The sequence below is a fragment of the Styela clava genome, chromosome 6 (assembly GCF_964204865.1).
Source record: "Styela clava chromosome 6, kaStyClav1.hap1.2, whole genome shotgun sequence".
Classification (NCBI taxonomy): domain Eukaryota; kingdom Metazoa; phylum Chordata; class Ascidiacea; order Stolidobranchia; family Styelidae; genus Styela; species Styela clava.
The window spans coordinates 6885850-6901389 of NC_135255.1; the positions used below are offsets into that span (position 1 = coordinate 6885850).

Genomic DNA, 15540 nt, shown 5'->3' on the forward strand with positions numbered 1-15540 from the left:
CGTACGGTCATTTACATATAACAGATTGAAGAATTTGGGAAAAGGGAAGGACAAAGAAATATTTTACATGCATACTTGATTATAATTTTATGCCACGATTTAAATCAGATGCTAACCACAAGTGTTTATGTGTTATACGGCTATTCTAAATTTAGCTTCCAATAACGCACCCAGAGCAAAAGTATCATTGGCACGTTATGAATATTCCCAGGGGCGGATTAAGCCCCTTTGGTGCCCTAAGCACTGAAGACTTTGGTGCCCCCTCATGTGTAATTTAATTATAAAAACAATAAACCACATAAGTGGATTATCCATTAAAGATAATCACAACCAACAGTAAATAGAACAACTTTTACGAACATTTTTAGGTTTTTTAACTGTTATATATAGCCGATATATATATCGGCCGTTAACTGCCGATATTATATATATGCAAACACGCAATATCGGGCCGATATATCGGTTGGGCTAATCCTGAGGGAGTGTGACAATAAAGATTCATGCCTCCAGTCTCAACGTGAATCGAAATACCAAAGGATACAAGTCACAACTGTAGTTTGGAATTTTACCGGTACCTAGTAGTCTACCTCAAAGTGGTTCAAGGTTGCTATGTTGAAGGACCGCAAAAACTTTTGAGGAGCTCTCGCGGGCCGCAAGTCGGAGAAAACCCAAAAGTGATCAAAATATAGCGAGTTTACTTACTTTAAATTTAATAAACAACGAAAGTTCACCGTTCTAATCAGACTATTATCATGTTGCATGGGTGGCGTTCTTTTAAAGAAGATATATAAAGCCTTCAGTTATTTTAAAGTTAATTACCGTTGTATTTTGCGCATCTCGCGTTTAATGTCGCTTCAAATTATAAAAATGCAGCGACAAGGTGAATACTAGAAAGAAAAAAACAACAACAACAATTTAAGGAAACGACTCATAGGCCCATTTCGTGTCCAATAAATAAGTTTCAGTGTTTATTTTTGGTAAAGAAGGTTAATATGACACGTGAAGACAAAAAATAAGCGAACATTTTGAAGTTTGACTCGCCTGGTGAACTCGTAATATTTTAATAAATACCGATAAACTATATAAAATTCTGCTCTAAAATTTCTGTGGTGCCCCTCTTTGCTTGGTGCCCTAAGCACGTGCTTATATTGTTTAATGGTTAATCCGGCGCTGCTTAGAGTAATTAGAGTAAGTATTCCTGGCGCCAAGAAGATCTTCCGCTGTTGGGTATATGATGTTGGTGTATACACTCCGATTCATCGAATACCTGAAAAATTTGAGACTATGTTATAAATAGCGTTGTATTTCGAAAATAATTATCATAGTGAATATTGGTATGATTCATTTTATATGATTATGGCAATATTTATTTTGTGCTAGAAAAGTACTATAGTTTTATTTTATTAAGTGCGTTTGATGTTTCCTGAAGCGGTTACTTAATAAATAAGATCTTCGCCCAAGTTCCTAAACTTGCGGTTGTATGCAAAGTAAAAGTTAATTTGTTTCCTGCACTTCTTACACTTCAAAAATTACCTTCAATTTTATTACAATCAACAGTCAGGATAAATGTTGAATAATCTGATGCAAACACAATCTGCTTGTTGCCATTTTCATAGGACTCAGCAGTGATAATAAACACATAAATTTAACAAATGTTTGTGTTACAAGTGGTCACAGTCGAAAGTAATTTTTACTTACAGTATACAAATATTGAAGGGATTACATCATAAACAAGAGAGCTATGCTCAAATATATAGACACGTTACGCTGAAATTCACTGTGGTACGGTACGGCAACTTACCAGCAGGCTTGACCACGGAACCTGTTCGTTGATCAAGTGATCGATATATGTTTGCGGAATCGCCACATGGTGGCAAATTCTGATGACGTCATAGCCCAAAATAAAAACAAATCTCATAAAGCTCACAGGAATATTTGAAATTAATAAAAGTAATAGCCTTCTAGAAAAACATTCAATCATTAACTACTGAAAATTTCAAAGCAATTGGTCCAGCAATGAAAGAGAAAAGCGACTTTTTAAAAACGTGTCAAAGAACAAGAACAGGAACAATAAGAATAACGACTATATTGCGGAAACTGGCTGTAATCCAATCACAATGTTTGGTTGCATTAAAAAGTACTCCTATTATAGCGTTACAATCCCAGTGTAACGAAATGCCTTTACATGTTATACATTATAGAAAATGTCTACATTACAAATGCAGAACGATTCCTCATGACAGCGAAATTACAGCACAATTATTCAAACAGTCGTGGGAAGAATATTTTCCTGGCAAACCGTCATTTGCAACGTTTATTATGAAAACAACCAACAACTTTTTTACCGACTTCTTTGTTGCAAAAGATGGCAATTTCAAGATTCCTCCCTGGATAATGAAGCCACCGCAAATTGATACATCGTTAACGATTTATGGTCCAACATGTTCACCAACAATACTTCAAACGTCATTTCTTGACCATATACACGAAAACTATCGAGACTATGTACAAGTATTTACTGACGGTTCGAAAAATCCATTTGGCGTAGGTGCTGCATATTATGTGCCTCAAGCGAAAGTGGAGTAAAAACTGAAATTACATCGTAAAAAGTATTAATATTCCGTGGCGAAAAAAGTTTGGGAAGCGCTAGCTTAGATTAGGGATGGTGGGAAGAAGCCGCCAGCAATCATCTGGTACTAAATTATCCCCTACTGGATTTGAACCTGCGAATCCAAGCGGGGTAATCTTAGGTTAGAAATCAAGCGTAGTCCTAAGGCACAATGCGCCACTCAACGCGAACGTAGTCAACTGCAGTGCACTGGCTGACATAGATACTAAACACATTAATATACGTCTATACCCTTACGCTGGATGACGAAATCTCAGGATTGTTCTTTATGGCCGTACATACCTGTATCATATTCGCTTTTTACCTAGAGGTCTACTGTAGAGACAAACTCAAAGTGCTTCATACAGAACTAGAGTCTCCGTTAACTATTAGTTTACTCAAAATGACATTAATAAAATTTAAGAAGCAACAAATACATCCGAGTTATTAAATAGAGTAATTTCAAATCACTCATTAATATTAATCGGTAAGTAACAATTTGTTTTTGTTACGTTCTTATTGTGGGGCTCCGTAAATAACAGTCTACCCCTTCACGAGCTCCATAACACCAAATATGTGACTCAGTCGTTGTCGTCGGTATGCACTTGTCTTGAGCAGTCAATTACCGTATTCACTTCACATAGAACCGTGATTAATGCTGTTGCTGATGTTATGTCTCTGCCGTTTGGTTTGGGCGGAGAAATTATCTTTACTGTAGGGGTAGGCATCGAAACAACGTTAATTGTGACTCCACCTTTAAGGACATCGCCGGCACGTTATTGTATGAAAACATTTTTGGCTGCAAAAGTCAATGAGCTAAGATTTGTACGTCAATTTAGAGAATGCATTGATATAACGCTAAACACGCCGTTATTCTTTCATTGAGTGGAAGGAAGGTTACATTTTTGATGACATCCACGTGCGCGTTTATTCGACAAATATGAAAAGACAAATATAATGAAAATGCTGGATTCTTTGTACCAAGCTCCCGTTACTGATGTAAAAATGTGAGATCTGAGATGAACGGTTCCATTACATTTGAACCCACGACAATTGCACCTGCGTACTATTGCACTTATGAATTTTTTTGTTTCACGGTTATTTGCCCATACTAACCCTAACCCATGGATTTTAGCACCCCCATATAGATTGAATCCGCGGATATACGCATGGGTTCAAATGTACGTGGGTTCAAATGTACGGTCACCGAGATAAACACCCCGAAAATACTATGAACTAGGTATTATGCGATCAGAAAATGTATGAAGCAAATCCCAACCGTCATCCTCATTCTGCAACTTGGAGATCATGCGTTAGAAGCGTGATCGTCTCGTAACGGCAACCTGGAGTAATTAAAGTAATCAGTTAAAACTATTTGATTACTAACAATCAGTTAGCTTTTTTCGTCAAATATTTGTGCGCGGGAAGCCACAAGCGACATCGCAGTCACAAATGTTCGTCGTAGGATGAGGTTCGATTTTGTGTAAGATGTATGGATAAGCTGACTGTTGGGTTATGACAGCGAGTTCGAAACGATATTCAGGTGAGCTAAATGTTTTTTATACTTATTGTTTTCATTGCTATTCTATTGCTTTCATTTTTCTATTGTATAAGTGGTAAATTAGAGGTTTTCGGGCATATACGAAATGGAATTATTAACCTAATACAGACGTCTAGATTAGTGGGTGATTCTCTTTTGTATCGAACTCACTAACATCGGGTTCCACCGTTTCCTCACAACTGGTCGAACTATAAAGCTATATGGCAATACATAGACTTATCATATTAGGAAACTTAAATGTAATATACTGATCTACGTAAGCTGCATTCAACAGGACAAGATTTACATGAATGTATTGCATAACTTTCAAAACTTTCGCAAATGTAGCGCAAAATCAATGGTTTATTAGAGATTCGCGTAGCCTTTTCACTTTTATATTTTATTGTGTATAGGGTGCTCCCATAGTATTCGTACCAAGATGGCGCACAACCTGAACACAGTATGTGTACATGGTTAGGGTTCAGGTTGTGCGCCATCTTGAATTTCCAGCACGATCTGCATTCCTAACTTAAAACTACCAAGATGGCGCACAACCTGAACACAGTATGTGTACCTGGTTAGGGTTTAGGTTGTGCGCCATCTTGGTAGTTTAATTTAGGAATGCAGATTGTGCTGAAAATTCAAATTTTTAAATCATTCCTAACCCCAAATGGATAATTACTAATATGTCATTTTAAAACGTGGCGGGAGCTTTGTGCAAAAGATCCGATAGATTCAGCCCCGCTGTTCATTGAATATGCTAGCTACAGTTCTGCGACAGTTTATTTATCAATATTTTACCTTTTTTTCAGATGCAAAACTATTAAAGGTTGGAGATTTAAAGACACAAAGCAACGAACGAGGAATAATACAAGTAAATATCATTTAAACGTTTTATTTGACTTTCGATGCCTATTTTATTCCTGTACACCACTGTTTTCGTTTAGAATGCTGAACAATTAGATGCGAGCGCACCGCGTCTCGGGCCTTGCGATCAAAGTCCGCATCGTTATGCCACATATTTGATCGTGTGTTTTCCCTCGAGATTCATATTTTTACAAGTTTTAATAATTGTCTTTCAACTCAAAATTTCAAAAAAGTAAGACCCACGTTCACGTTTAAAATGCTAAATAGTTCGATGCGAGCCAACATTGTTATTGCGCTTATTTTATCCTGTGCATTCTATCGAAATTTGAGATTTAGATTTTGCACATGTTTTAATAATTGTGTTTTGAGGTCCTAAATAGTACTATAAATATAGTACCTTGTATCAAATTGGTGTACTCTCTTGAGACCCCTAAAATTCGTTGCTCGCTTCTCTGCTGGATAGCGATCTCCAGTTTGCGATCCCCACCGTGAACAATGTGATAATTCTACAAGTTACTGATCAGAGGTAATTATTAGTCATATACTCCATGAAACAGTTATAAAAGTTCATTGGGTGTTTTACTGTTATTGTAATATTTGCAACTCGTGCAGTTTGAAAACTACACCTGATATGTTATAAAATATTAAGCTGAATTTATGAAATTGAATGATTACATATATATACCTGTAACTGTTGAGTTGATGAAAAGCAATTTCTATGGTAATCTATAATATTTGAAATTTTATGGCAATTGCTGAATAAATTTTATTCGTTCAAATTTTCTTAGTTTTGTGTATTTAAAAAAATATTGGAGAAAAGTTTGGGTTTTATGAAATCAAATGTCGAAATTTACCCCTTACGTATTTTATTGAAACTAACGTATATTTTTTGCTTTGCAGTGTCTCTGTCAAATAGCGTTTGTGTGAATTAACTACCTAATGACCTAGTTGGCTCAACGAAATTTAGTTTGAATCAAATTTAGAATTGGCTTGCACAAAATCTTGACACATATATTGATTTTCAGCTTAAAACACTGCTTGAAAGTTGACAGGACAATTTATCAGTGTACCAAAAGAAATTCGTCAAGTGCCAGCTTTTCATCACTGAGTGAGATGGAGGCCTATCAAGTCTGAAGAGCAAGTATGTGCCCAAATCATTTGAAATCTTTTCAATTTAGATGTCTATAGTATTAATAAAATATATATGTTTTTTTTCGGGAAATCCACAGAGAAATATTACTTTCAATATATTGAGTATAAGCTCAGTTTTGGTTCGTGTGTCAAATGAAATTTTTTAAAAATTACAATCTCAAAATTTCAAAATAACATTATACGCACAACTACCGTTTTATTCTGGCTATTGAGTCGGCCCAGTGAATAAGGCTAGGGCCATGTTTTAGAAATAAAAAAATTAAGCTTTTTTTCGTTCTCGCCCAATAGTCGAGATACAGGAATGCATTAAATTGATCTTATTTTTGTCAGTTTGGGCACCAATGCGCGCTCATAATTGTTTATGGCAAAATCTGTTAAACCAAACCCATGCTCATTTCGTAGAATCGCGGAATTAAATATTCTGTCCTACGAATTAACTGTAGCAATATCCTGTGAATAATAACATAGTCAGTACAGCGCAGGGGCTAACTGCTGTGTTGTCCCATCTGCGGTCGTTTCGTTTAATCGTCCACACCGAAAGGCCAATTACTATCTTGAAATGTCAGTCTTTTTAAAGGTTATTAGGCCAGCATAAATAAAAGGCGTTTCACCGCAATAGGGTGTCACGTTGTGATTACGACAAACAGTGAAATTTTTTCATAGTGATACTTTTAGTTCAGCAGTGTATATCTGCAGAGATACTGGAAGAGTTTGAACTATGCCTCGTTAAGTGCAATTCGGTTAAAACACAACCCCAACTTAATAACCATGCGAATATTAAAACTTATTGTTTAACTTGTTGTTTATCCTAGGGTGCCTATATATACTAATATGTCTGACATTTTTAAAATCGTAGTCCTGGCATTTCATTAATCTGATGAGCGATTTTGCCACAAATGGTAGTTGACACTAACTAACATACTATATAAAGTAATCAGGCTAATTTTTTAAATGTAACTGTGGCTCATTGTGACCTGTACGCTCGGGTAGTTCACAGTTGATATTCATGCCAATGATGTTCCCAACTAGTTCAAACTGGAATCGTCCCAAATTTCCAATAATGATATTATAAGAGTGAGTCATACTATTTGAATTAAGATAGTCGTTAATCTTACACCTTAAAGAACTCGTGTTCCAACTAAATTTTTCAAAAACGATACTGTATAAATTATATTCAACCTAATGTAAACTCCTTTTTGGTTCTTATCCCCTTGCTAAAAGTCCTATGTTATCATAGCATCCATGTTCATAACTATTTAAAAATAGAGAAATAGAAATGCGTGTCCTATTTTCCCCATTGTTAGTGCGGGTCACGTCATGTTATGCCTAATCATGTGTATTGAAAAGAGCTTAATTAATATAAACTCTCCTATATAATTTCTACTGGATGGTCTCTTTCATATACGTCACTCACCGTCAATATAAGATATAGTAGTTTCAAAACTCTAGAATTTTTACTTTTTTAATTAGATATTAGGAACTTTGGTGTCGCTGCTCGATAACCAGTTTGGTTCCCCGCGACGTCCCTTCCCCAGTAAAACGGTGTAAATTTTATGGTTGTGATACTTTTCACTGGTTGGAAAAAAAAAACTTGACTTGACTTGATTAATCGTGTATCTTACCCCCTTTGGTACTAGTTAACCATGACATTCGTGTTCACATGTGTTTCGAACTAAAATTGCATTAAGTTTCCAATAACGATATTATATGAGTGAGTAGAATCAAGTGCGTCAATATGCATCAATATAACCGGGAATCGTACACCCTTTAGTACTGGTTAACAATGGGATTTGTGTCCAAAACTAAAATTTCGAAGGTTACTATATATATACATGAGATCCCACCAATTGTAAATCTACTATAGCCAGCCCTATTGCTAGTAGCCTTATGTTCATAAGCGTTTGAATCTGGGAATATATTCCTTATTTTGCTATCGTTTATTCCCTAGTTATGAACTGTCATGTTCTTATATTTATATATATAATGTCTAAAATGTCTTTGGCATTTATAGATGGCATCAAGTTATTTATAGATGTATATTTTCAGGTCTCTGGGATGGGAAGAAAAGACTATAGAGAATATGAAGGTAAAATATAACACACTAATAAATAATTTACTAGTTAAGATTCAGATAATCAGATACAACATAGCACACTGACAGATCATTCCGAATAAGTAATATTCATAATATTGAAAATCTGCAAATAATATAGAATGAACGTAAATGAATATCAGTACAAGTTGTCGTCCTTGTATCTTTAGGATAAGCATAGCTTATCACTAGGGCTGGGCATTTCGAATCGAATATTCGAATCGAATCGAATAGTGAATTATTCGAATCGGTTCAGAGCTAAATTTCGAATCGCCGCCATCTTGTTTTTATCTTTCCGCTAATCTTCAAGGTGAATTCCTCATTTTTTTTCATTGGAGTCGTATTTTTTTAACGAAATTCTAACATACGACTAATAACGTGTTTGTTATTCTGTGTGAACGCTCAGTAATCTATCTGAGGGATTTGTTCTATGTCTTCAGTAATTCATTTGTTGAGAGGATCAATTACTATAATAAAATCGCTTACAATTATATATTTTCAAGTATTCGAGATTCGATTCTATTCGAAAAAATTATTCGATTCGATTCTGAAATCACAAGGTATTCGAAAATGCCCAGCCCTACTTATCACAAGAGCGTGGACAATTTTTTTGAGGGGCGTAAAGGTAATTAGAAACAGAAATATTTGTTAAATTTTATATTTTCCGCCTTATTTTTGATATTTACATTTCTTAATAGCCGTACTTTCAACGTGCTTTTGAATGAATATAAATATAATTTATATTATGTGTTGCAATATTATAAACTGACAGATCATTCCAAAGTAATGTTAGTAAATAAGGGGGAAATCTGAATAATTTGTCAATGAACTGATAATTAATATTTTTATTTTATGTATCCAAAGTATAAGTATAGCTTCTCTGTGCTCCTGTCAAATTACATTTTCCGTAACTTATAAATCTAAAAATTATTAATGACTTAGTTCGAACAACTATATTTATTCAAATCAATATTATACAAAATTTACTTGCAGTTCATTATCTCGCATAAAGTTCAGCTTTCTGAAACTTGAAAGCGGAAAAGACAGTTTATCATTATACATCAAAAGACATGCGGAGTTATTTGTCCGATTATGCATCACTGAGAGAGGTGGGTGCTTCGAGTCTAAAGAGCAGGTATGTTTTTAAAATCTTCGGAATCTTTCTAATTTACATTAATCACAAAAAGTTAGAATACTATATTATAAAAATCGGTGAAGAAATAAATGATAAAGAGGTGAATCCGCAACCCAATTTCTTGATTGCGGCATTATAAAATATTAAAATTAAAATATAAAACGGAAGATAATACCATAAGTTTTGTTTTAGCAGTCTCGCAGCAGATTGAAAACGCTTTTTAGACATTGTAAATCACAAAATTTGGTGCTATGTTAGGATTTCTTCAAAATATATGCCATAATAGTAACTGAAATCGAAACACAGTAAATTGTTCACGCGATGTACCTTTTGTCTATTTTGAAACTAACTACCTATGGAGCCGCATACGACGTTTTCTCGGTATGTGACAATATATAAAATAATTAATGCAAAATATATCAATTGATTTTTTTTCGCAATAATTTAAATTACAATCGTTCGTATTTTGTCTATATCTTGGGGTATTTCAAACGGTGAAACCTTAAAAAGAATCAGAGTGACAGGCCTGCGGCGGGGCGGATTCAGTGTTGTTACACTTGGTTTCATTGTTCTTCATTTCAAGTCCACTGATTCAAGTCCACGCGGTAATTTTGAGTTGTAATGATTTTATATTGTCGTAAGACGTAAGTCGTCGCAACTGCAGGTTTCATTGAACACAATTAAGCCAATAAATACCGCATTTTAAATATTGCCGCATCCAGGGGTGCAGCCAGGATTTTCCAATGGGGGTTACGTTACGTCTCTTTGCCTGATGGTGTTGGTGAATATTTTACAAGTCGTATTTTAAACGTCGACTATTAATCCGTAGTCAGCGGGTACCCGCATTTGGAAATAAAACATCAAAAATTCGGGAAAATTAATTTCAGAGAGAACTAAAACTCGCAGATGTCAGTAGTGTCATAATGGTTTATATTTACAAAAATACGCTCGCATGTAGCGCCGATCAAATGCATGAAATGTGAAACTATTACTTGGAATTTATGAAGTTTTATTTCCATTCAATGATTATGTACTTGCGCCGTGATCACTGGCGGGCAAAATCGTATTTTTTAATCGAGTTAATCGAATATTTTTAACGGACACCGAATAATCAGTATTGTCATTTTGAACGACATCAATTGGGATGTCGTCCGCCGAAACCATCGCCGTGGCAATACTTTTTTTTCGGATTTTACTTGAACAGTGTGGCTTTTTTATTTCATAATTTTGTCGTAATCGAAGGCCTCAGTGAATTATTTGTCACCGCGATCGTTTTGGCGGCCGACAATCCAATTAATATTGTTAGACTATTTTTAAAGCACTTTTTTATCCACTAGTAAATATTTATTATCACGGCGGATATCGTAGTTTTTAAATTTCGGACATGATTGTGAGTTCACAATCACGTACAACAAGTGCATTCACAACACAAATTAATTTTATTATGATTTCTATCTTCTGTGTAGGATTTCTATCACAGTTTGTAAATTACGGTCCCAATTTTAGGCGAACAATACCATCATTATTGACCCCGGGGTGCAATATTTTTGAAGCGGATAGTTGGACATTTCTATGCTATAATAATTAAAGAACTTCGTAAATTGGTAATCACTACAATACTCACTGTTGAATGTTCACGTAACTCAACTTTGTTAAAACACTTTTTTAATTGATACTGACCCATGAATAAATCGGCAATAATGGCATTTACACGTGGTTAAAATAATATTGTTTATGTATTTTTAATATTAGCTTACCTTTGCTTTACCTCTGTTAATAAGCATTTTTTGTGATTTGTAACTCCAAAACTTGATAATGAAACTACATATTTATTTTCAGTTTTCTAAGTCACTGCTTGAAAGAGTCATTGCATCAAACGGACATTGGTATTAGTCTGGTGCCTCACGGAGTGAGATGGAAGCCTATATAGTGTAAAGAGTAAAGAGCAAGTATGAAATCTTATAAATCTTTCAATTCATATTTTGTCAGGTATAAACTGATATATCATGTTAAATCCCGCTAGTAAGGAAGAACTGCAAATATTTGAATTATCCTCACAAGATGTCCATAATATTCCGCCCAATTTTATTTATATAATTTCGTAAAGTCATATAATGCAATGGTTTCCACCCGCTAGTTCACGGAAGGTGTGCAGTTTTTAGCTGGTATGCAATAAATGTTCCTGCTTTGTTAGTTTCGTATGCACAATTCCCGAAAAGACACGGGTTATGTTTCTTTTCGGCGTTCTCCCATCGTTTGACAAGTATCGAAGTATGCGGCAGTCCGCCAGCAATCGGGTTATATTACTGGTAATGGGGCAATTGCGGCTGCATTAATACAATTAGTCGGGCCTCATTTTATAGTATTTATTGTATTCGTACTTTATGGGTTTATTTCGTTGCCATAGCGTTTTGTTAGTTTTTCAATAGTCTAGAAGAGTAGTTTTTAACCAGGGTTCAATCGACTTTTTGTTTTTTGTTGGAGTAACAGGGGTTCGACGAGCTTCCTTCAAATTAAAGCAAGTTTTCTATTATGGGAATTTCTATCCCAGCGTCTACTAATTATGCAAATTTAACTACAATTCATCTCAGATATTTAAACTTACACTTTCAACAACTTATAAATTAGCGTTGCTGTTTGTATAGCGTTGCGCAGTTGTAAGTTTTAGTGAACCCGTCATCTCCACGGATGTCGCGAGCTTTGGTGTTTGTGCTTATATGATAGTGCCTTTTGATGCTTTCTGCTTATGACTTTGAAACATCTTCGATTGCTATGGCAAACTAAGAATTTTCAACCTGAATCCTTCCATTTTCTATAACCTTGCACGAAATATTGCTTCCCTTTTATAAAGTCTTAATTGGGCACCTAATTTCAACCATCTGGTACAATGGGGTTTGACGGGAGCTTTTATGATAGCGCAGGAGTTCGACAGGCTTGGAATGGTTAGGGTTTAGAATTTGGGAAATCTACGGTGTATTATTTTATTTGATGTTGCCATATCGCTAGAGCAGACAGGTACGAATAGATTTGTTTGAATATATATCCAATTCATATCTAATTTATCAAATTACATCAAATTTTCGCCTTCGGTCATTCATAAACCCAAAACTTGACATAGTTCATATAGTTCACATAATGTCATAGTTCGAAAAATTATTGGTACATTCAAATTTTAACCCCCAAGCCGAAATTAGATCGAAATAATAAAATATTTTACTGAAATCAATCAATTTTTGTAAAATTTACCATCTTCGAATACCACATTGTGCCACCGCAAGTTTTTGTTTAATTAAGTTTTTGGACACGTCAGTGTACATAACGATCGTTTCAATATTATGTTGTTGTTCTTGCTAGTATTCTTCTCTTTCGTCATGATGAAATCGCTTTTCTTTTCGAATACTGAACAATTGCTTTGAAATTTTCAGTGGTTAAAGATTGATTTTTTTGCCAGAAGGCTATTACTTTTACTTATTTCAATAATTTCTGTGGACCTCAAAGATTCGCGTTTTTTATGTGTCGAAATAAAAAATAGCGACACCTTGTGACGTGTCCAAATATTTGAGCACAGCTCTCTTGTTTATATTAGTCCTCGATTTAATGGAATATTCAAATATTTCCCCGCTAGATCGGAAAAGTTTCTTTGAAAAAGAGATTTGATTTGAAATTAATGCTCTCATTGAATTGAATTTAAATCCGTCGTTAACAAATTAGTGTTTGTCCGGCTTGGGTTAGGTTTCGGGTTAGGAGAAATTGAAAAATTTGAAATCTGCATTCAGGGGTGTTTTTTGAAATAAATGCTTTCGTTGAATTGAATTTAAATCTGTTGTTAACTTAAATACCCAACCCAGATTTGTATTTGGTAAATTTTTATTTAAATATAAAAAATTCTGATAAATAATAATTTATTTCTAAGTCATTGTCGCGTGAATGTCTTAGTCGTACATAAATACATTTGTGAATGCTAAATGATGTGAATTGTATTTTACTTTGAGTAAAACAGTAAAGATGCAAAGTAAGAATGTTAAGCTAAATAGTGGCGTAATGAAAGAAAATGTATTAACAAAAAAGCACTGGATGTTTTCACGAATTTAAGAAATAAATGAAATAGTTACTTCTAATTCTCCGATGAAGCGTTATAAATTGGTAGATTCGAAAACACGCAACATGAGGACTTTTTATCAAATTTTCAGAATTTTCTGATTTTGTCGCAACGACACTGATCAGTTTGTTCTTCATTAGGGATTGCAAATACTTTAGAATAGTTTTGTTTTATTAGCTGAATTGTTATTTATCCGACGCCGACACTGAATATTCATAGTTTCTAATATGTGTGTTGAAATGGTTTATTTTTGAACGAAAAATTAAAATGTTTTAAGCAAGCTGACAAGCTAGAAAAATCTTAGTTACACTGCACGCATGCCAGGTCATATTTATTAATTCCTCGCTCAATCGTATGTTTTTCTTTTTTAGCTGATCCTCTGCTAATAAGTGCTAATACAATACAATGCAGCAATAATCGCGAAAGTCGTTCAGGTTCATTCTTGAGCCGTTTTTCCAGAGTTTCTAACATTTCAAATTTTTCATTTTGTCAAGGCTAGTTTTTTATTACACATTTTGTTTTGTCTCTGTACAAAATATTTCATATAGTTTATAATTGTTATCAAATTGCTGTGTTTGATTATTGCTCGATCTGTTTATCCTCGGTTTGTGCGCTCGATATTCCAACGGTTGTTGTTCTGACTCCTTTTCAGAAGGTGCAGTCTGGTGGTCGGGTATTCAATGTAGTAAAAAAAAAGATTCCCTGTGATTGGTTGCTAAATCTGTTCTAGGCTGCACTGTTGTATATTTTACGCTTACACTGGATATTCATATTTCACAGCGCATAGAAAACAGTCCCAAACAGGCTGGCAAGGCAGAAAATATCCAATTTACATTGCACACATGCCGAGTCATATTATTTAAGCCTTCGCTTAATCGTTTGTTCTTCTATTTAAGGACATTTATAAACTCGTTTTCCCTCTTAACTTGCTTCTAATTTTAAAGATGGAGAGTGTTAGAATATTTTAGGATAAAACACGTCCAATCAACTGTTAACTGAAGGCGCTTGTTGGATGTAATTGTGACAAAATTATACCAGTTTGAGCTTTTAAAAAAAATAAAAATGCGAATTCTACTGATGGCTTTCATGTAGGTACATATTAAAACTCTTATTTTTAGTGCGATTGCTTTAATTCCTTTTAATAAACCCTCTTTGGGTTTAGTACAAAATATAGAACGCCGTTAACATTATAAAGAGGAAAATATGGGATACCTGTAAAGAAGAAAAATGTCCGTCCATTTTATATTTCTGCGAACATTTTCTGCAGTTCTTTGCGTTTCATACTTTTTCATTTCTTTTTGTTGTCAAGACTTTATGATTTTTTTTTACAGTTTTTTGCTCTTGGTTTAAAAAAGACCATAATATTATAGTGTGAATTTTTACACGCATTTTCTACTTGAGTCTCTCGCTTATCGTTTGTTCTCCTTTTCCCCCCTAATAATAGGTCATCTATAAACTTGTTTTGGTATCACGATGCCATGAAAATATAATGTCATTTGAACTTACGGGTTATGTTCTGATTTTCGCGTTTTTTTACTGTAACTTGGTTCTAATTTTATCGCTCGAATTCGAAGGATTTTAAGTCGAATCACGTCCAAATATTAACTGAGGACAGCTAAACTAACCCAATATGATATGTTCATTTTGCAATATTATTTTTGCCTTGAATAGTAATTTTTTTTAACAAATGTTCATATAACTATCGTGTATTATTTACTTGTTTTATTTATCATTAATTGCGGTAGATTGACTTTTCATTTATTTCAATTTCGGTTTGGAATGATTAAAATGAGTGTTTTACCTTCTGCTTAAAACAAACATCAGTGTCGTTATACAGTCAGTGCTTGTCAAAACTAATTTGAAAAGCTTTCGGTGAAAGGTATCGGGTATCGGTGATATCGGCATTTTTTTTGGTATCGGCATTCGTATCGATATCGGCTAAATGTAGACTGATATTTTCAAGATAATTAACTTTTATTCTATTCCAGAATGTTTTAAAAAGTAGGTTGAAATACTGACATGAAAATTATTTTTTGCTTGGAGTGAT

At 34.3% G+C, this 15540-nt stretch overlaps 1 long non-coding RNA gene across 2 annotated transcripts; it reads left to right on the forward strand.

Annotated features, from left to right (window-relative positions):
* Nucleotides 1-4042: 4042 nt before the first annotated feature.
* LOC144424567 (uncharacterized) lies at nt 4043-12523 on the forward strand. Of its 2 annotated transcripts, none has more exons than XR_013476785.1 (6): nt 4043-4151; nt 4961-5022; nt 6041-6156; nt 8214-8253; nt 9253-9394; nt 11234-12523. It is a non-coding gene; the product is annotated as an uncharacterized LOC144424567 (long non-coding RNA). The 2 variants fall into 2 exon arrangements; XR_013476786.1 differs by having other exon boundaries at nt 9253-9368.
* Nucleotides 12524-15540: the final 3017 nt, after the last annotated feature.